Source organism: Ranitomeya imitator, chromosome 6 (genome assembly GCF_032444005.1).
Source record: "Ranitomeya imitator isolate aRanImi1 chromosome 6, aRanImi1.pri, whole genome shotgun sequence".
Classification (NCBI taxonomy): domain Eukaryota; kingdom Metazoa; phylum Chordata; class Amphibia; order Anura; family Dendrobatidae; genus Ranitomeya; species Ranitomeya imitator.
The window spans coordinates 446311914-446333987 of NC_091287.1; the positions used below are offsets into that span (position 1 = coordinate 446311914).

The window sequence follows — 22074 nt, forward strand, 5'->3', positions numbered from 1 at the left end:
TCAGCAGGGCACTTCCTGATCCTAAGGCCCTCCTCTCACTGGACAGTAGACTTCCTGGACTTCAAAGTCTCTCTCTTGCAGGGTTCCTCACTTGCCTGTGTCATACTGCTGCCTCTGTAACTAGATCCTTTTTCTCATGAGCCTTGTAGTTCCACACTACCAAAAACCTGTCTTGTCTCTTTGTCTTACTCTTCTTGACTGACTAAAATGGAGTCCCCTCTCCTATGAATCCACAGAATTCCCTCCCACTATGGGCCGTACTTCAAGTTAACCCTCACACTGTCTTTGTGCATGTTGTCTGTGTTACAGATTTCACCTTTTACCTACATTCTATACAAAAGTGAAAAAGAAGACTGAAATCTTGTGGCCGTTGGTTAGTACTGCAGCCAACAGATAAATTAACAGTTGTTATCTCAAGAAAACCTATCAGGAACAAAACATTATTCACAATCTATACCACAGTAGCATTGATGTCTTCAGGGGGGAAATTTGTCCTCACAAGCGGACATTGACAGAAGAGGGATCCTGTGCAAGGGTCCTTTGCTCATCCAAGTGCACAATTCCACCTGCTTTGGAGTCGGAATTTGGCTACCTCCTGTGCCTCTGGCAAGTTCTTCTATTAAGAAGTGGTTGCTGCAAGTTCTGAGCTGATCACACCGGTTCACATCTTCTGATTTTCAAGGGAAGTATGCATTAAGTGCCTTTTGCCTGCTTCACTAAGTTTCCTTGGCTGATCATGGTGTCTTTAGTTCTCATTGTTGCCTGTATCATGATGCTTGTACAAAAGAGCTTGAACAGCACATCTTGAAGCCTCATGCTGCCATGAAATTTTTGCCATAGAGATACTTTGGTGATACAATGTAAGTACCATGTGTGACCATGGTGACCATGGTGCAGGACCTGTGACCAGGGATGAGCGGACCCGTAGATGTTTGCCTTCGCAAGGTTCAACCAAACTTTAGTTCAAAGTTCAGTTTCAGACATCAAAACTTGACCTGAACTTGACACCAAACCCAAACCCAATAGAACTCAATGGTGATCAAAAATTTTGATGCTTTAACCCCTTCATAACCCAGCCTATTTTGACCTTAATGACCTGGCCGTTTTTTGCAATTCTGACCAGTGTCCCTTTATGAGGTAATAACTCAGGAACGCTTCAACGGATCCTAGCGGTTCTGAGACTGTTTTTTCGTGACATATTGGGCTTCATGTTAGTGGTAAATTTAGGTCAATAAATTCTGCATTTATTTGTGATAAAAATGTAAATTTGGCGAAAATTTTGAAAATTTCACAATTTTCACATTTTGAATTTTTATTCTGTTAAACCAGAAAGTTATGTGACACAAAATAGTTAATAAATAACATTTCCCACATGTATACTTTACATCAGCACAATTTTGGAAACAAAATTTTTTTTGCTAGGAAGTTATAAGGGTTAAAATTTGACCAGCGATTTCTCATTTTTACAACGAAATTTACAAAACCATTTTTTTGAGGGACCACCTCACATTTGAAGTCAGTTTGAGGGGTCTATATGGCTGAAAATACCCAAAAGTGACACCATTCTAAAAAATGCACCCCTCAAGGTGCTCAAAACCACATTCAAGAAGTTTATTAACCCTTCAGGTGCTTCACAGCAGCAGAAGCAACATGGAAGGAAAAAATGAACATTTAACTTTTTAGTCACAAAAATTATCTTTTAGCAACAATTTTTTTATTTTGCCAATGGTAAAAGGAGAAACTGAACCACGAAAGTTGTTGTCCAATTTGTCCTGAGTACGCTGATACCTCATATGTGGGGGTAAACCACTGTTTGGGCGCATGGCATTGCTTGGAAGGGAAGGAGCGCCATTTGACTTTTTGAATGAAAAATTGGCTCCACTCTTTAGCGGACACCATGTCACGTTTGGAGAGCCCCCGTGTGCCTAAAAATTGGAGCTCCCCCACAAGTGACCCCATTTTGGAAACTAGACGCCCCAAGGAACTTATTTAGATGCATAGTGAGCACTTTGAACCCCCAGATGCTTCACAAATTGATCCGTAAAAATGAAAAAGTACTTTTTTTTCACAAAAAATTTTTTTAGCCTCAATTTTTTCATTTTCACATGGGCAACAGGATAAAATGGATCCTAAAATTTGTTGGGCAATTTCTCGTGAGTACACCGATACCTCACATGTTGGGGTAAACCACTGTTTGGGCACATGGTAAGGCTCGGAAGGGAAGGAGCGCCATTTGACTTTTTGAATGAAAAATCATCTCCATCGTTAGCGGACACCATGTCGCGTTTGGAGAGCCCCTGTGTGCCTAAACATTGGAGCTCCCCCACAAGTGACCCCATTTTGGAAACTAGACCCCCCAAGAAACTTATCTAGATGCATATTGAGCACTTTAAACCCCCAGGTGCTTCACAGAAGTTTATAACGCAGAGCCATGAAAATAAAAAATAATTTTTCTTTCCTCAAAAATGATTTTTTAGCCTGGAATTTCCTATTTTGCCAAGGGTAGTAGGAGAAATTGGACCCCAAATGTTGTTGTCCAGTTTGTCCTGAGTACGCTGATACCCCATATGTGGGGGTAAACCACTGTTTGGGCGCACGGCAGGGCTTGGAAGGGAAGGCACGCCATTTGGCTTTTTAAATGGAAAATTAGCTCCAATCATTAGCGGACACCATGTCACGTTTGGAGAGCCCCTGTGTGCCTAAACATTGGAGATCCCCCACAAATGACCCCATTTTGGAAACTAGACCCCCAAAGGAACTAATCTAGATGTGTGGTGAGGACTTTGAACCCCCAAGTGCTTCACAGAAGTTTATAACGCAGAGCCATGAAAATAAAAAAATAAAAATTATTTTCTCAAAAATGATCTTTTAGCCTGCAATTTTTTATTTTCCCAAAGGTAACAGGAGAAATTTGACCCCAAAAGTTGTTGTCCAGTTAACATAGAAGAGGATTCTTTACTGTTAGGGCAGTGAGAATCTGGAATTGCTTGCCTGAGGAGGTGGTGATGGCGAACTCAGTCGAGGGGTTCAAGAGAGGCCTGGATGTCTTCCTGGAGCAGAACAATATTGTATCATACAATTAGGTTCTGTAGAAGGACGTAGATCTGGGGATTTATTATGATGGAATATAGGCTGAACTGGATGGACAAATGTCTTTTTTCGGCCTTACTAACTATGTTACTATGTTACTATGTTACTATTTAGCCCAGAATTTTTTATTTTCCCAAGAGTTACAGGAGAAATTGGACACCAAAAGTTGTTGTCCAGTTTCTCCTGAGTACGCTGATACCCCATGTGTGGGGGTAAACCACTGTTTGGGCACACGTCGGGGCTCAGAAGGGAAGTAGTGACTTTTGAAATGCACTTTGATGGAATGGTCTGCGGGCGTCACGTTGCGTTTACAGAGCCCCTGGTGTGCCTAAACAGTAGAAACCCTCACAAGTGACCCCATTTTAGAAACTAGACCCCCCAAGGAACTTATCTAGATATGTGGTGAGCACTTTGAACCCCCAAGTGCTTCACAGACATTTACAACGCAGAGCCGTGAAAATAAAAAATCATTTTTCTTTCCTCAAAAATGATGTTTTAGCAAGCAATTTTTTATTTTCACAAGGGTAACAGGAGAAATTGGACCCCAATAATTGTTGCGCAGTTTGTCCTGAGTATGCTGGTACCCCATATGTGGGGGTAAACCACTGTTCGGGCGCACGTTGGGGCTCGGAAGTGAGGGAGCACCATTTGACTTTTTGAATACAAGATTGGCTGGAATCAATGGTGGCGCCATGTTGCGTTTGGAGACCCCTGATGTGCCTAAACAGTGGAAACCCCTCAATTCTACCTCCAACACTAACCCCAACACACCCCCAACCCTTATCCCAACTGTAGCCATAACCCTAATCACAACCCTAACCCCAACACACCCCTAACCACAACCCTAACCCCAACACACCCCTAACCCTAACCACAACCCTAATTCCAACCCTAACCCTAAGGCTATGTGCCCACGTTGCGGATTCGTGTGAGATTTTTCAGCACCATTTTTGAAAAATCCGCGGGTAAAAGGCACTGCGTTTTACCTGCGGATTTACCGCAGATTGCCAGTGTTTTTTGTGCGGATTTCACCTGCAGATTCCTATTGAGGAACAGGTGTAAAACGCTGTGGAATCCGCACAAAGAATTGACATGCTGCGGAAAATACAACGCAGCGTTTCCGCGCTGTATTTTCCGCACCATGGGCACAGCGGATTTGGTTTTACATAGGTTTACTTGGTACTGTAAACCTGATGGAACACTGCTGCGAATCCTCAGCGGCCAATCCGCTGCGGATCCGCAGCCAAATCCGCACCATGTGCACATAGCCTAATTCTAAAGGTATGTGCACACGCTGCGGAAAATGTTGCGGATCCGCAGCAGTTTCCCATGAGTTTACAGTTCAATGTAAACCTATGGGAAACAAAAATCGCTGTACACATGCTGCAGAAAAACTGCACGGAAACGCAGCGGTTTACATTCCGCAGAATGTCACTTCTTTCTGCAAATTCCGCAGCGGTTTTACAACTGCTCCAATAGGAAATCGCAGTTGTAAAACTGCAGTGAAATGTGCAGAAAAACTGCGGTAAATCCGCCATAAATCCGCAGCGGTTTAGCACTGCGGATTTATGAAATCCGCAGTGGAAAAATCCGCAGAGGACCAGAATACGTGTGCACATACCGTACCCTAACCCTAACCCTATTCTAACCTTAGTGGAAAAAAAAAAAAATCTTTATTATTTTATTGTCCCTACCTATGGGGGTGACAAATGGGGGGGGGGTCATTTACTATTTTTTTTATTTTGATCACTGTGATAGATGATATCTCAGTGATCAAAATGCACTTTGGAACGAATCTGCCGGCAGGCAGATTCGGCGGGCGCACTGCGCATGCGCCCGCCATTTTGGAAGATGGCGGCGCCCAGGGAGAAGACGGACGGACCCCGGGAGGATCGGTAAGTATGATGGGGTGGGGTAGAGCACGGGGGGGGGGGATCGGAGCACAGGGGGGGTGGATCGGAGCGCGGGGGGTGGATCGGAGCGCAGGGGGGTGGATCGCAGCAGGGGGGGTGGATCGGAGCACGGGGGGTGGATTGGAGCGCGGGGGGTTGGATCAGAGCACGGGGGGGTGATTGGAGCATGGGGGAGCGGACAAGACCATGGGGGGAGCGTAGCACAGGACGGAGGGGAGCCGAAGCAGTGTACCGGACAGATCGGTGGCTTGGGGGGGCGATCGGTTGGGTGGGGTGGGGGCACATTAGTGTTTCAAGCCATGGCCGATGATATTGCAGCCATGGCTGGATTGTAATATTCACCAGTTTTAATAGGTGAAATATTACATATCGCTCTGGTTGGCAGTTTCAGTTTCAACAGCCAATCAGAGCGATCGTAGCCACGGGGGGGGGGTGAAGCCACCCCCCCTGGGCTAAACTACCACTCCCCCTGTCCCTGCAGATCGGGTGAAATTGGAGTTAACCCTTTCACCGGATCTGCAGGGACGCGATCTTACCATGACGCCACATAGGCGTCATGGGTCGGATTGGCACCGACTTTCATGACGCCTGCGTGGCGTCAAAGGCCGGGAAGGGGTTAAAAATGACTTTAGAATGGTCATAGTAAGGACTAAGGGGCTGCAAAAGAAAGCAAAATAGGGTTAAGAGCAGGAGAATTGCCCTGCAAACAAATGTGGATAGGAAAATGACTTAAAATAACAGAATAAAAAAATAAAAATGTTAATCATGAACCAGGAGGTGGAGGTCCATGTGGAATAGGAGGTGGAGGGGGACGTGGTGGTGTAGGTGGAAGAGGAGGAGGAGGAAGTAACAAACACAGTTTTTGTGTTTGTCTTTTTTTATTTATTTTTTTGGAGGGACTCTGAAAACAGGCTCTGTGGGGGGACTCTGCATACAGGCAGTGTAATAATCTGCTGGCCACTCTCTCTGTAATCAGGCAGTATAATAGTCTGCACTTTTTAGGGTGCAAAGAATGAGAAGAGTTTTAAATTGGGTATGTGCCCTGTTATGACCTGGTGATTAGGAGCACCCGACTTGATAGTTAAACTCATACAGGACGAGCTCTGGGATGTGGGAGCTCTGCTGACCGCAAGCCCTAATCCTATCACACACACTAGAAATAGCCGTGGAGCGCTCCTGATGCTCACTAGGCGCCTCGTCACAGCCTCAGAGCTAGCTAGCCCTAGAGATAAAAAATAAAGCCTACCTTGCCTCAGAGAAATTCCACAAAGGAATAGGCAGCCCCCCACATATAATGACTGTGAGTAAAGATGAAAGTCACAAACGCAGAAATGAAATAGGTTACAGCAAAGGGAGGCCAGACTTACTAAATAGACAGAGGATAGGAAAGGAATCTTTGCGGTCAGCACAAAAACCTACAAAAGACCACGCAGAGTGTGCAAAAGGGTCCTCCGCACCGACTCACGGTGCGGGGGGTGCCACTCTGCATCCCAGACCTTCCAGCTAGCAAGACAAAATCAGGATAACCAGCTGGACAAAGAAACAATGAGCAAAAATAACAATAAGGAACTTAGCTTCTGCAGGAGAAGACAGGTCACCAGGCAGATCCAGGAGCGAACTGAACCAATGCTAAAACATTGACAGCTGGCATGGAGTAACGATCTGAGTGGAGTTAAATAGAGAAGCCAACCAAAGGATAAACCACGTCACCTGTGTAAGGAACCTCAGAAGCAGCAGCTTCACTCATAGCCACCAGAGGAAGCCCATAGACAGAACTCACCGAAGTACCATTCACGACCACAGGAGGGAGTTCGACAACAGAATTCACAACAGTGCCCGTGTTGCTGCTGGTGGTGTAGTTGCTGCAAGGAGAAAGAGGACGTGGTCAATCTGTGCCTGCTATGCACCCAAATGAAACACCTTGCTCTGGTGCACATAGGCCAGGAGGAAGAAACATGGAGGATGAGAAGGAGGAACCATGTTCACATCAGAGTGGCACTCAAAGCAGCTCACAGGTGTCACAGGAACGTGGTAGGGGTCATACAGAGGACACAAACAATACACCTCTCACCGAGGACAGCTTGCCGTTGCCTTTGGCAGCCTAACACACATGAGCCAATAAATGCTGCTGTGCTTGCACAATGACCGCTGAGTTGCCCAGATAGTAATCAGCACTTGTACAGAGTGGCCCCCCTGCTGAATCCACCCTACAAGCGCACCATGCCTTCCTTACTTCTGTCACTAGAGCGTGATCAGAAAATGTGGAATTACAAGCGCACGCTGGTAGAGGCACCACTGACGGCATCCTGGTTCCTGACCTGAAAGCGGGGGCTTATTGGAAGCACAAGGCAGAGGAGGAGTACGAAGTCACCAACACAACTGGGACACTGGTACTACCTCGGAAGGGAGGGTTAGCATGGCCAAAATGGGGAAAACCTTACTCAACACGTCACAACATCCAGCACCACCGTCTGGTACTGTCTGTATTAGCAGGAGGCAGCATTTCTGTTATTCCTGTGTTGCAACTCACTCAGGATTTCTAGATAAAATATTAAAAAAAAACAATTGACTCTCCCAGGTCTAGGAACGTACTAGATATCCTGACACCGCAGTCTCTATTGATGTCTGCGGGTAGAGATAGCCCTAACCACAGAACTAGGAGATGGCAACTCTGATTTAAGTTGCCTAAATGGCCGTGGAGTTGCTTCACGTTCCTTCTAAAGAACTGGAGGGGAGAGCAAAATGGGAATTAACTACAAGAGGAGAAATGTGCTGAACAAAGGAAAGAATTCAGAGTGAGTAAAGAAAATAATGAAATGCCAAACAGAATAAAGCAAGTACTGTAAACAAATATACTGCCTCCTTACTAAAGATAAACAGCGTGTCAGAAAATCCAAATGAATCTATTACCTGCAGGAAACGCCAGCTGTAGGGCAGAAAATAAAGCTGCACCCTAAAGGTGATAGATGGACAAATGAAAACACCTGTGTTAAAGGGACTTATGTCACACAACATGGTTAATAAGTAACATTTTCCACATGCCTACTTTACATCAGCACAATTTTTGAAACAATTTTTTTTGTTATGAAGTTATAAGGGTTAAAAGTTGACCAGTGAGTGACTTCTCATTTTTCCAACAAAACTTACAAAACCATTTTTTAGGGACCACATCACATTTGAAGTGACTTTGACGGGCCTATATAACAGAAAACACCTTTCTAAAACTGCACCCTCAAGGTGCTCAAAACCACATTCAAGAAGTTTATTAACCCTTCAGTTGCTTCACAGGAATTTTTGCAATGTGAAAGGAAAAAATAGACGTTTTACTTTTTTTCACAAAGATTTAAATTTAGACCCACATTTCTTTATTTTCAGAATGGACTCCAAAATTTGTTGTGCAATTTCTCCTGAGCATGACAATATCATACTCCATATGTGGGGGGGAAATTATTGTTTGAGTGCACAGCAGGACTCGGGAGGGGAGGAGCACCGTTTGGGTTTTAAACTAAAATTTAGCTGTAATCTAGAGCGGATGCCATACTGCATTTGGAGAGCCCTTGATGTGCCTAAACAGTGGAAACCCCCAACAAGTGACCCCATTTTGGAAACTAGACTCCTTATGGAATGTATCTAGATGTGTGATGAGCACCAGAAACCCCAAGGTGCTTCACAGAAGTTTATAACATTGAGTTGTGAAAATAAATATCACATTTTTCTAACAAAATTATTACCTAGGCCAACATTTTTTTATTTTCACAAAGATAGCATTAGAAAATGGACCCCAAAATTTGTTGTGCAATTTCTCCTGAGTACACTGATACCCCTTATAAGGTCAAAAACTACTTTTGAGGCACAGTAAAATACTCAGAAAAGAAGAAGCGCCATATTGGAGTTCAGATTTTGCTGGAATGGTTTGAGGGTACCATGTCACATTGGCAAAGCCTCTGAGGTGCCAGAAAAGCAGAAGATCCCCAAATGAGACCTTATTTTACAAACTACAGCCCCAATGAATTCATCTACAGTGTCAGGGATCATATTGACACCACATGTGCCTCACAGAAATTTATACCATTGAGACGTGAAAAAAGAATATTTGAATTTTTACCACTAAAATGTTGTTTTAGCTCCAAGCTTTTAATTTTTCTAAGGTCTAATAGGAAAAAAAAACACTCAGTTTGTTGTAAAAATTTCTCCTGAGTGCGCCAATACCATCGGTGTAATAAAAAAAATGCTTTTCAGGCACTGTGTAAAACTCAGAAGGAAAAGAGCGCCATATTATAGTGCAGATTTTACTGTTATGGTTTGTGGGTGCCATGACCCACTAGGGAGCCCCTCAGGTTACAGAACAGCAGAACTCCCCATAAGTGACCCCATTTTAAAAACTACACCTCTCAATGAATTCATCTAGAGGTGCAGAGATCATATTGAAACCACAGGTATGTCACATAATTTTATACCATTGGGCAGTGAAGAAAAAATAGTTACATTTTTACCACAAAAATGTAGTTTTAGCCCCAGATTTTACATTTTCACACTGTGAAGTGGGCAAATATGGCACCAAGATTTGTCCCACAATTTCTGCTGAACATGGAAATACCCCACAGTGCTGCTTAGCCATACAGTGAGACTCAGGAGGGACGGAGTGTTATTTGCCTACTGTAGAGCAGATTTTCCTATAATAGTTTGCTGACTCCATATACAGAGCCCCTAAGTGCTAGAAGAGTCAAATCAGGTGACCCCATTTTGAAGATTATACTCCTTTGGGAATTTATTTACAGGTGTAGTGACGATTTTGACTCTATGGGTGTTTTCCAGAAACAAGCAGCAGTGGATGCTGCTGAGTGAAACTTTCAATCTGCTGTACCAGTACATTGCAGTCCCCAGTACATTGTAGTGACCACCAGTATGTTGTAGTGACCAGTATGTTGTAGTGACCAGTACGTTGTAGTGACCAGTATGTTGTAGTGACCAGTATGTTGTAGTGACCAGCTCATGCTTCTGGAGACATGCACCCATAAACTAAACGACACTTTTTCAGAAACTAGTTTTTGCATCACCATATTTTGATATCTATAATTTTTCATGTTTCTACCGACAGAGTCATGTGAGGGCTTGTTTTTTGAGGGAAGAGTTGATGTTTTTATTGGTATCATTTTTGGGTACATATCATTTTTTGGTCATTTTGTATTCCAATTTTTAGGAGGCAGAATAAACAAAAACGAGCAATTCGAGAATTAGTTATTGTGGGGAGTTTTGATGCCGTTACGCATGTGATAACGTTATTCCTCAGGTCTGTACAATTGCCATATCACATTTATATTTACACAATAAAAACTACTTTATCGAAAAACAATATTTTGCAATGCTTTGTTCTGAGAGCTATAACTTTTGTATTTTTTTGCTGATGGAGCGCTATGGCAGCTTGTTTTTTGGGGTTTTTTTGCGGGACAAAATGATGTTTACAGCCATAGCACTTTTATTTGCATTCATATTTTTGATCATGTTTTATTCCACTTTTTGTATGGTGGTATGATGATAAAGCATCGTTTTTTGCCTCGTTTTTTATTTTTTTTTATGGTGTTCACTAAAGGGGTTAACTAGTGTGACACTTTTATAGGACAGGTTTTCCTAGACGTGGCGATACCAAAAATCTGTATTTTTTTGTTCTTTTTTTTACTAAAAATATATTTTTTTTTTGTTGTTTTGTGTTTTTTTTTAAATATTTGTACAACTTTTTTTTTTTTTACTTTTTTGACTTTCAGTACTCTGATCACAGTTATAAAGCATAGCAATGCATGAGCATCACTATGCTTTTCAACTGTCCATGCAGAACTGCATGTGATCTTACTAAATTACTAGAGCCTGGTGTGCCGATTGGAGGGCAAAGAGGGTTCCCTCCCTCTGCCTGCCTTCTAAATACTGCAATTAACATCAATTGAAGCATTTAGGGGGTTAATCTGCTGGCGGCAGTGCAGGCATCACTCCTGGCATTGAGTGCTGGGTGTCAGATGTCAGAATCACTGAACACCCAACGGCGATCGTCGTGCAAGTGAATTTTTCACCAGGTTTTTGCTACCTCATTTGAGAGCAATGAATACCACTAAGAGAACCAATGAGAGCATATAATCTTGTTTTTCACTACTGGTTAATTAACACATACATTTACCTATACATACCCACCTTTCTGCTCCTTTTCTAACACGGCTCCTGAAGAAGTAAGGGTGAAACGTATGTTGGGACACCAGGACCACATTTTACACCAGTCTCTTGGATATGCAAGTCATCTTTCTGTTATTTCCTTGCATTTAAAGCGCACCATACCATCTGCTAAGACATGCCAGAATCTTGCACTATGCAGTATATATATTTTGCCATTAAGGCTTTGATTTTGGTGTCTTCAAATGCAGTAGTTCTAATACAATAGGAGTTTTTAGATACAGCATGTAGCAGAGCCGATAAAGCTTACCCCGCCCATACCACCAGCTGTCCATGTACATTGTATATTGACAGTAAGCTGCTTATCAGAGGAGGGGGAGTGGTCAGAAAGCTATTCACATGAGCACCAGGCCTGCCTGTGAAAATGCCCTAGTGCTATAACCTTCATTGTAAGTAAACAACAGCACACAGCCTAAGGCCTTTTTCATACGTCAGTGTCTCCGGTATGTGTACTGACAGTTTTCTCACTTACCGGAGACACTGACACACGTAGACCCATTCAAATGAATAAATATATATTTAAATATATACATCTGAATATTTTTATATATTGTAAGATAGTGCTCCCTGAGTGCATTGGGGGATACTCGCTTAGCAACGGGAATAAAGCACACAGGAACGTTTTCTCACAAAAACAGCGTATTCCGATTTATTTAAACAAAATAAACCGCACCGTAGGCCATGATGCATATCACAGACCTAACACATAGTCCATAGCACTTCATATTATACAGCTTTAACGCAGATACTTCATTTCATGTCATTAAGTTGCAGTCTCTAAATATGCTGGACCTTACTCTGTCCAGTTACCATGGGTGACCGCACAGTTCATTAACTGACCTTCATCAGTGCACACAGTTCCCCAACTCTGGGTTACCTTCCTGGAGCTCCTGCTCCACACGCTGTCTCCTTGTCAGTCCTCTCTCCTGGGAAAACTGCCTTACTGAGACCAGGGCACTCACGACAGTCCAGACCCGCAGAAGGAATGGTAGCTTCCCCAATACAGTGCCGTCACAGACTATGAACATACGGCCTCTCCATGTGCTCTTCAGGAAGTCCACTTCTAGGGCCTTCCAACACACGGGCCTGTCTCGCAGGACCTTAGAACACAGACCATTCAGGTCCATACACTCTCCATGTGCTCTTCAGGAATCCAGTCCTACTCCCAGGACATTCCAACACACAGGCCATCCAGGACCTTGCACACCGACCATGTGACCAGAACCCTGGTCACATTATATCACAGTAGCCACTCTCACAGGTGGAAGGTGTGTGGTTAGCCAGACCTGCCCAGCTCTCCGACTAACCCTGTAAGCCTCCCTTTAAACTTCACAAACACTTGTGGGACTACAGGTCCCAGAACAACATTACTGGCTTACAGCGCAGAGCATCTTCTCTGCGACACATTCCGGCCATTCACAATGACGCCGGTCACTATCTCACTATCACAGTTACTCCTGCGACTGCCATTCACTCTCATGCACTCCCATGGCCTCCATGCGTATTCTGAGGAAAACATACAGTGCTCCCTAGCTGTAACAGGGGTCACTGCATCACAATACGTAATGTTACAATCATAGAATCATGTTTTCAATGATTAACCTTTAGAATTACCATATATCGATCAAACTCAAAGCCTGAAGATACTGTTATCTCACATATCTACCTCCCTCATATTGTACTCATTGGATTTCAGGAATCTGAGATAGAGGGAGTTGTCTGTCAGGGGTTTCTCTGCACAACTGTACATCAGTGGTTGTCTTTCTATGACCAATAAAATGAAAAATATTTGGCCAATGGTTCACTGAAGCCCACTCGCATTTTACGTACTGTCAAGACCATAATAAAAAGGACACCAGTGACTTTTCACCAGGACCCTCATGACCTTTTGATGCACCCTGCCTGATGAAGGGTCTCTTGGCCTAAAACATTGCATGTAATGCATAAAAATGGCAAAATGGGTGTTTTTATTGGGTCTGGAATTTTGTATTAAATCTGTGGTTGAGGCAAACCTGCAATAATAAGAAATCTGAAGAGAAGTACGGCAACACTCACCGGTCCAGTGTGGTGCAACAATCTTTATTCAAGCCTTTAAAACGCCATCACATAGACGGCCCGGGACAGTGGAACAAGGGAGGAGGTGAGCAGGATGTGACGACGGCCGTTTCGCGCATATGTCAGCGCTTCAACGGGTCTCTGAGACCCGTTGAAGCGCTGACATAGGTGCGAAACGGCCGTCGTCACATCCTGCTCGCCTCCTCCCTTGTTCCACTGTCCCGGGCCGTCTATGTGATGGCGTTTTAAAGGCTTGAATAAAGATTGTTGCACCACACTGGACCGGTGAGTGTTGCCTTACTTCTCTTCAGATTTCTTGTTGGATCATACCTGCTTTCCGTACGAGCACCTCTACTGGGATGTCAGGCTCATGCCTGGAGGCATTGTTGTCAGCACACTGATCTCACAGCAGCTGTGCGGTCAAACTTTCTTCTTTGTTTGTTTTGGAAACCTGCAATAATATACTGTTCTACTTTTCCCTACTGGATACTTGGATGATGCGTGGCCAGCTTACATACATTATTAATGAGTTGTGCTGCCTGAATTTGTTCTATGTACTTGCAAGATATTGTGATTGTTTTTTTTAATTATTTAAAAGTGAATGGGGTCCGGGTTCGAGTTCGCAACCAGGTACTGTTCTGGTACCCAAACGAGAACTTATTTTTAGCTGTTCAGCCGAACTCGCCAGACCCAAACATCAAGGATCCATCCATCTCTAATAGTCAGCTATCAACTACCTCTCCAGACTTCGCCATACAAACAAGCGCACTGTTGGCCAAGAAATGTTTGTGTTTTCAAAGGAGAGAATGGAAAAAGCTGCAGCCAAACAGTTATGTTCGTAGCTTCTCTCCTTAGTAACTAAAGAATTGGTGTTACAATTCAAACTAACGGAAAGGATGTCGAGCGAGAGTTGGGAGTGCCCCTAAATATGAGACTGTTCGGTGATCCCTCTGATATCAGTGGGTCTGGCCAACTTTAGTCTAATGTATTTGGGGGCCTTATTCCTTATTACTGATGACGCCTTGTTCTATACTACACGTGATTAAGAAATAGGAAATCATTTCCCATTTTCTATTTAATGCTCCTTTTAATACATTCCCTGTTACAGATAAACAGATAAAACAAATTATCCAAATCTAGATTTTTGAGCATGAAAGACTGACTTGGGGAGTTCACAGACAATTTCCCTTAGTATATTTGAATAATATAGATATACCTATCTATAACTGTGAAATAGTTGTGCAAAATAGTTTTGGTTTAGAAAAACATCGGAAATTTATTAAAAGACTGTAACCTGTTTCAAAATCGATCTGATTTCTTTCTCAGGCTATCATACAAAGAAGTATATAAAGCATCTGATAATGGAAGCCGTGATTCAAAGAAATTACATGGCTGACCTACTGATGAGTATCAAAACCCGGACACACAATAGAACAACAGATGTGCTACTTCACTACTCCTCTCATCAGAGTTGGGTCTGACCTGCACAACTCCACCAGGTGAGCAGATTCCATCTAGTCTATGCTGTTTCTTATCACCAAGCATGACTTCACCATGGAGGGCTCCTATTTTGTCCTTTAGTTCAGGAATAGGACATTACTCCTCTTACCTAAATAAACCCATTAAAATAAGTTTAGCAAATTTAAAGTGAACCTGGCAGCATATTGCCCTATCCGCGAGCAACATGTATCAGACACTGGCTGTAATGATTTCAGGAATACAGTATATGGCTGAAGCCTAACAGCCAGTGCCTGATGCATGCTGCCCGTGGATTGGACAGGATGTATTAGCTGTCATGTTCCCTTAACCACTTTCTGACATCCAACATACTATCCCGTCCATGTGGACTGGGCCCGTATGACCATGGATGGGATAGTACGTCGAAGCCGATCGGCCATGCACACGGGTGGTGTAGGCCGATCGAGGCCGGGTGTCAGCTGATTCTCACAACATCAGTCATGGACTGCTCCCGGTACTTTAACCCCTGCAACACTGCGATCATAGAGAAGCATTGCGCAGGGAGGGGGCTCCCTGCGTGCTTCCCTCAGAACAACACGATGTGATACTTTCTATCTCCCAAAAATCGTAATAAAAAGTGATCAAAAAATGTTATGTGCCCGAAAATGGTACGAATAAAAACGTCAACTCATCCCACAAAAAACAAGACCTCACTTGACTCTGTGGGCCAAAATATGGAAAAATTATAGCTCTCAAAATGTGGTGATGCAAAAACTATTTTTTGCAATAAAAAGCGTCTTTTAGCGTGACAGCTGCCAAACATAAAAACCCGCTATAAATAGTAAATCAAACCCCCCTTTATAACTCCCTTAGTTAGGAAAAAATAATAAAATTAAAAAAAATGTATTTATTTCCATTTTCCCATTAGGGTTAGGGCTAAAGTTAGGGTTATGGTTGGGGCTAAAGTTAGGGTTAGGACTAAAATTAGGGTCAACTGGGGCTAAAGTTTGGGTTAAGGTTGGGGCTAAAGTTAGGGTTTGGATTAGGGTTAGGGTTGGGATTATGGTTAGGGTTGGGATTAGGGTTAGGTGGTGTCAGGGTTAGGGGTGTGATTAGGCTTATGGTAAGGGTTGGGATTAGGGTTACGGGTGTATTGGTGTTAGGGGTGTGTTGGGCTTAGGGTTGTGATTAGGGTTAGGGGTGTGTTCGGGTTAGGGATGTGGTTAGGGTTATGATTAAGGTTGGGATTAGGGTTAGGGGTGTGTTGGAGTTAGGGTTGGAGTTAGAATTGGGCACATCAGGGGCTCTCCAAATGTGACATGGCATCCGATCTCAATTCCAGCCAATTCTGCGTTGAAAAAGTCAAACGGTGCTTCTTCCCTTCCAAGCTCTGCCGTGCACCCAAACAGTGGTTCACCCCCACATATAGGGCATTAGCGTACTCAGGACAAATTGGACAACAACTTTTAGGGTCCAATTTCTCCTGCTACCCTTGGGAAAATAAAAATTTGGGGGCTAAAAAATCATTTTTGTGGAAAAAATATGATTTCTTATTTTCATGGCTCTGCGTTATAAACTTTAGTGAAACACTTGGAGGTTTCAGGTTTTCACAACACAACTAGATGAGTTCTTTGGGGGGTCTAGTTTCCAAAATGATGTACATTGTGGGGGGTTTCTACTGTTTAGGCACATCAGTGGCTCTGCAAACGCAACATGATGCCCGCAGACCATTCCATCAAAGTCTGCATTCCAAACCATTACTACTTCTCTTCCGACCTCTGTCATGCGCCCAAACGATGGTTCCCCCTAAATATGTGGTATCAGCGTACTCAGAACAAATTGCACAACAACTTTTGGGTTCCAATTTCTCCGGATACCCTTGGGAAAATAAAAAATTGCGGGCTAAAAGATAATTTTTGTGGGAAAAAAATTATTTTTTTTTATTTTCATGGCTCTACATTATATACTTCTGTGAAAAAATTGGGGTTCAAAGTGCACACCATACATATAGATAAGTTCCTTAGGGGGTTTACTTTCCAAAATGGTGTCACTTGTGGGAGTTTCCACTGTTTAGGCATATCAGGAGCTCTCCAAACACGACATGGTGTCTGATATCAATTCCAGCCAATTTTGCATTAAAAAGTCAAACGGCACTCCTTCTCTTCCAAGTGGTTTACCCCCACATATGGGGTATCAGTGTACTCAAGACAAATTGCACAACAACTTTTGGGGTTCAATTTCTCCTATTACCTTTGGTAAAATAAAACAACTTGGATCTGAAGTAAATTTTGTGTTAAAAAGTTAAATGTTCATTTTTTTAAAACATTCCAAATATTGCTGCTAAGCACCTGAAGGGTTAATAAACTTCTTGAATGTGGTTTTGAGCACCTTGAAAGGTGCAATTTTTATAATGGTGTCACTTTTGGGTATTTTCTATCATATAGATCCCTCAAAGTGACTTCAAATGAGATGTGGTCCCTAAAAACAATGGTGTTGTAAAAATCAGAAATCGCTGGTCAACTTTAAAAAAAAAAATTGTGCTGATGTAAAGTAGATATGTAGGAAATGTTACTTATTAAGTATTTTGTGGGACATATCTGTGTGATTTAAGGGCATGAAAATTCAAATTTGAAAAATTGCGAAATTTTCTAAATTTTTGCCAAATTTCCATTTTTTTTTAGAATAAACGCAAGTCATATCAAAGACATTTTGCCACGATCATGAAGTTCAATATGTCACGAGAAAACATAATCAGAATCACCGGGATCCGTTAAAGCATTCCAGAGTTATAACCTCACTAGCTATTGAACCCGTTCTACGCCCGGGTGGCGAGCATTTAAATTGGTATATGGTCTCCATCATGTGCTGCTGCCATCCTGCGCCCGTTCTGTCATGTGCTGCTGCCATCCTGCGCCCGTTCTGTCATGTGCTGCTGCCATCCTGCGCCCGTTCTGTCATGTGCTGCTGCCATCCTGCGCCCGTTCTGTCATGCGCTGCTGCCATCCTGCGCCCGTTCTGTCATGTGCTGCTCCCATCCTGCGCCCGTTCTGTCATGTGCTGCTCCCATCCTGCGCCCCCGTTCTGTCATGCGGTGCTGACATCCTGCGCCCGTTCTGTCATGTGCTGCTCCCATCCTGCTGCCATCCTGCGCCCGTTATGTCATGCGCTGCTGCCATCCTGCGCCCGTTCTGTCATGTGCTGCTGCCATCCTGCGCCTGTTCTGTCATGCCCTGCTGCCATCCTGCGCCCGTTCTGTCATGTGCTGCTGCCATCCTTCGCCCGTTCTGTCATGCGCTGCTGCCATCCTGCGCCCGTTCTGTCATGTGCTGCTCCCATCCTGCACCCGTTCTGTCATGTGCTGCTCCCATCCTGCGCCCCCGCTCTGTCATGCGCTGCTGCCATCCTGCGCCCGTTCTGTCATGTGCTGCTCCCATCCTGCTGCCATCCTGCGCCCGTTATGTCATGCGCTGCTGCCATCCTGCGCCCGTTCTGTCATGTGCTGCTGCCATCCTGCGCCCGCTCTGTCATGTGCTGCTGCCATCCTGCGCCCGTTCTGTCATGTGCTGCTGCCATCCTGCGCCCGTTCTGTCATGTGCTGCTGCCATCCTGCGCCCGTTCTGTCATGGGCTGCTGCCATCCTGCGCCCGTTCTGTCATGTGCTGCTGCCATCCTGCGCCCGTTCTGTCATGCGCTGCTGCCATCCTGCGCCCGTTCTGCCATGTGCTGCTGCCATCCTGCGCCCGTTCTGTCATGCTCTGCTGCCATCCTGCGCCCGTTCTGTCATGTGCTGCTGCCATACTGCGCCCGTTCTGTCATGTGCTGCTCCCATCCTGCGCCACTATTGTATTATATGCCCCCGTATGCTGCTGCCATATAAAAAAAAAAAAATACCATACTCACCTATCGTCCGGCTCCACTGCAGGTGTGTCTTCAAGAAAATGGCGCCGGAAAGCGCGGACTGGCGCTCTCCGGCGCCATTTTCTTGAAGACACACCTGCAGTGGAGCCGGAGTGTGTCTTCAAGAAAATGGCACCGGAAAGCGCGGACTGCGCAGGCGCCGATTCCGGCAGCAGGAATCGGCGCCTGCGCAGTCCGCGCTTTCCGGCGCCATTTTCTTGAACACACACTGCGGCTCCTCTTCCTGTGACTGGACTCTGTCACAGCAGAGGAGCCGGAGCCGCACGCAGCGCTGGAACGGAGGACAGGTGAATATACTTACCCTCCCTCCTGGCGCGTCCACGGTCCCTGACTCTCCGGTGGAGATCGCGGTATGCGTTCAGGGCTTACGCATACCGCGATCTCCTGGGAGCGTCACTCTGTGGGGGCCAGACTGCGCCGGCGCTTGCGCCAGCGCAGTCTATAAAGGCTTCGGACAGAGTGACGCTCCCAGCGTTATATTATAGATAAAGGGACAATGGTCAGAATTGTAAAAATTGGCCCGGTCATTAACGTGCAAACCACCCTTGAGGGTAAAGGGGTTAAAGTACCCTTTTTCATGGAGTCAATTTTAAATAAAGAACTGTTCTAGTTTCAGCAAATAAGTGTTATTTTTTTTCTTGTGTGTAATGAATATTGTAGTGTGTTATACAATTTTCTAATATACTTTCCATTTTTTTCAATTCTTCACATGATGATCTGTGCTTGCAGTTATTCAGTAGAAACATTCGTTCTTTGCTCCCACAGGATAACGTTTATTCATGCTCATGAGAGACAACTCGTTTTGTTACATCACACGTCAAGTACAAAAACCAATAAAGGTTTTTATGGAAAGACAGAAAGCGGAGATCTTAAAACAATGAGAAATTAATACAGAAAGCTACAGTATTTAAATAACATAAAAGAAATGGTAAAATTCATCAAACCATTCTTCACTATAACAATACTGTCTATATTACAATATTATAAAGAAAAAGATTTTTTCCTAAAACTAGAATATCCATTTAGTTTTATGTGGAGAAATAGACTAAATGTACTGGGTTTCTTTTTTTTATGACAAATCAAAAATTGGAATTGGTTTTGCCCATTCTGTATTTCTTACAAGACGTTTTCAAAGTTTTGGTTGCGATGGATCATTACTTCCTTAACGTGCTCATTGTCGGAGTGAATTCTGAACACTTTTTAGGCTGCATACTGTTTTCTTCCACATAATTTGTTGGATTAAAATTAGCAGTGTGAAAAGCTGTAGAGAAATCTAAATGCCTGCCAAATCAAAGAAATAATCAAATTTTTATGAATATTTAATATCATAGTCATGGCAAATAAGGCAAGTAATTAGTACTTACCATAAATTTGCAAAGTATTATTTTATGTAAATTCTACTAGTTTGAAATGAATAATTCATTGAATTACCAGAAGCTGACACAAACCAGTAAACATTTTTTATCTACATGTCATTTGTTTCTCTAGACTTAATGACAAGATCTATGAATGCAGATAGTCACAAAACTGATAGTCCGGGGAGGAGGTCTCCATTCTAGACTTCCCCCTACTTGTTCTGCTTAAATTCTTTACAGACTTGGCCAGCAATCTCCAGGGCATAGGGAGAGGAGTGGCAAACCTAAAATACGCTATTTGCTAGAAGAGGGGAACTCAGAGGTTTGGGGGGAGTATTTTTGACTCCTCATTGTGGTTGTGTGAAGCAAATAGGCAACCTGCAGTCGAAAGGTTGGCCAAATCTAAGGAACCTTTCCATATTTCTTTTACGTCCTTGATTATATAAATTACATATAAAATGTATAAGGATAGTTTACCAGATAGATAAAAAATTTAAGTTTTTGTATTCTGACATTTTTTTTGTGTGATTTAAGGCAAAAACTATTGTCTGAAAATCAATAGAAAAATATTAAAGTCAATAAAATAAGGTTTTGGTAGATTTTGGATCAGTGTTTTTTTTTTTCAAATGCAGCATGCTGTAGGGTTTTTAACGTAAATGTCCCAGAGCAAATAAATGGGAAGGACAGAAACTCATGAACTAGAAATAACAAGAAAAGGGATACGAAACCACCATGAAGTATAATCTTTAAAATGCTGAGCCTGGATGCTGGGACACAAGCTGATCAGATAAAGTGCATAATGTACAGCAATGAAAAGCATCACAGTAAATGTTTGGTGGCCAGGGTTTTTAGAGTTTGACTGTGGGGGAATATCCCTTGCAGCTCAAATGCTGATGGCCAATATACAAGTAAGAATACTTCAGAGTGTTAAATTGGATCCTGCTAATCCAGACCAAGCATAAAAGCAGAGTGGATGATACACATGCGAGTGTGATGCGAGAAACTTGTGCGACTCTCTTGCATCAATACCCGGCACTGCTGCTGACACTCAGACCAGAGCGTGCCGCTGCATGTATTTCTATGCAGCCGCGCGTTCCGGTCCCGAGTGTCGGCGGCAGTGCCGGGTATTGATGCGAGAGACTCACACAAGTTTCTGGCATCACACTCGCAAGTGTGACCTCGGCCTATGAAATAGATCTGGATACAAGTCCAGTCAAAACAATGAGCAGTGGGTGAATAACTCTAATCACAATGCAGATGTATACCAGACATGAGAGAAGTACTTACTGAGGTGAGAAAGTAATGTGTAATGTCTCCACCGCCCCAACGCATGTTTGTTCAGACACGTCTCCTGAAGAAGTCTGAACAAAAGTGGAAAAAAAAAATAATTTAAAAACTCAATTAACTAAATACAATATAAAAAACAACAACTGACCATTATCAGCTAGGAATGCCTTTGTAACGCCCAATAATAATCCTTCTCCAAATGTCCAATCTTAAGTGTAACTTTGCTAAATTTCATAGTTTTAGTTTGCAGGACTGTCCTTGCACAATTGGTACTGTTGGGAAGTATCTATTGTGAATATTATCTATCTACTGTATATTGAAGAAATAGAAGCAGCACTCCAAATAATGGTGAAAATTATTAGACTTTATTAGCCCATGTGGAAACGTTTTGGTTCACGGTGTGTTAGGGGCCTCTGCACGGGGGGAATCTTGAGCCATCGCCACTGCGGTCTCCCATTCTTCTCCTGCCGCAGTTGAGCCTGCTCAGCAGAGGCGTCAGTCCCAGCATCTTGCTCAGTCTGACACTGTGCAAATGGTTACTGCTGCCTCGCCAGCTTCTGCCATTGTAGCCAGCACTGGTCAGCGGCAAGCAGACGTCTTTGGGACTAAGTCCTACTTTTCCCTTTCTGAGCATGCCCAGGGTAAGATCTCTCATTGGAGATCAAGGGTCACATGCTCAGGTACTACAGCAACTCCCATTGGTCCTCTAGGAAGGTCCTGAAGTTGCTCAAGTTCTGTGGCAGCCTCCCATTGGTCCTTCTGGGAAGGTCCTGTAGTTGCTG

General features: G+C 43.6%; 1 protein-coding gene across 3 annotated transcripts in view; it reads left to right on the forward strand.

Moving 5' to 3' along the window:
• Positions 1 to 22074, forward strand: part of LOC138642859 (protein kinase C delta type-like) — a 112148-nt gene that overhangs the window by 21516 nt on the left and 68558 nt on the right. For 2 of the 3 annotated variants that reach the window (XR_011314107.1, XM_069731411.1), the window contains exon 2: positions 14601 to 14773. The exons of the other annotated variant lie outside the window; for it this stretch is intronic. The gene's annotated coding sequence lies outside the window, so the exon portion shown is untranslated. The remainder of the gene's footprint in view (positions 1 to 14600; positions 14774 to 22074) is intronic. 3 annotated transcript variants of the gene reach the window in all.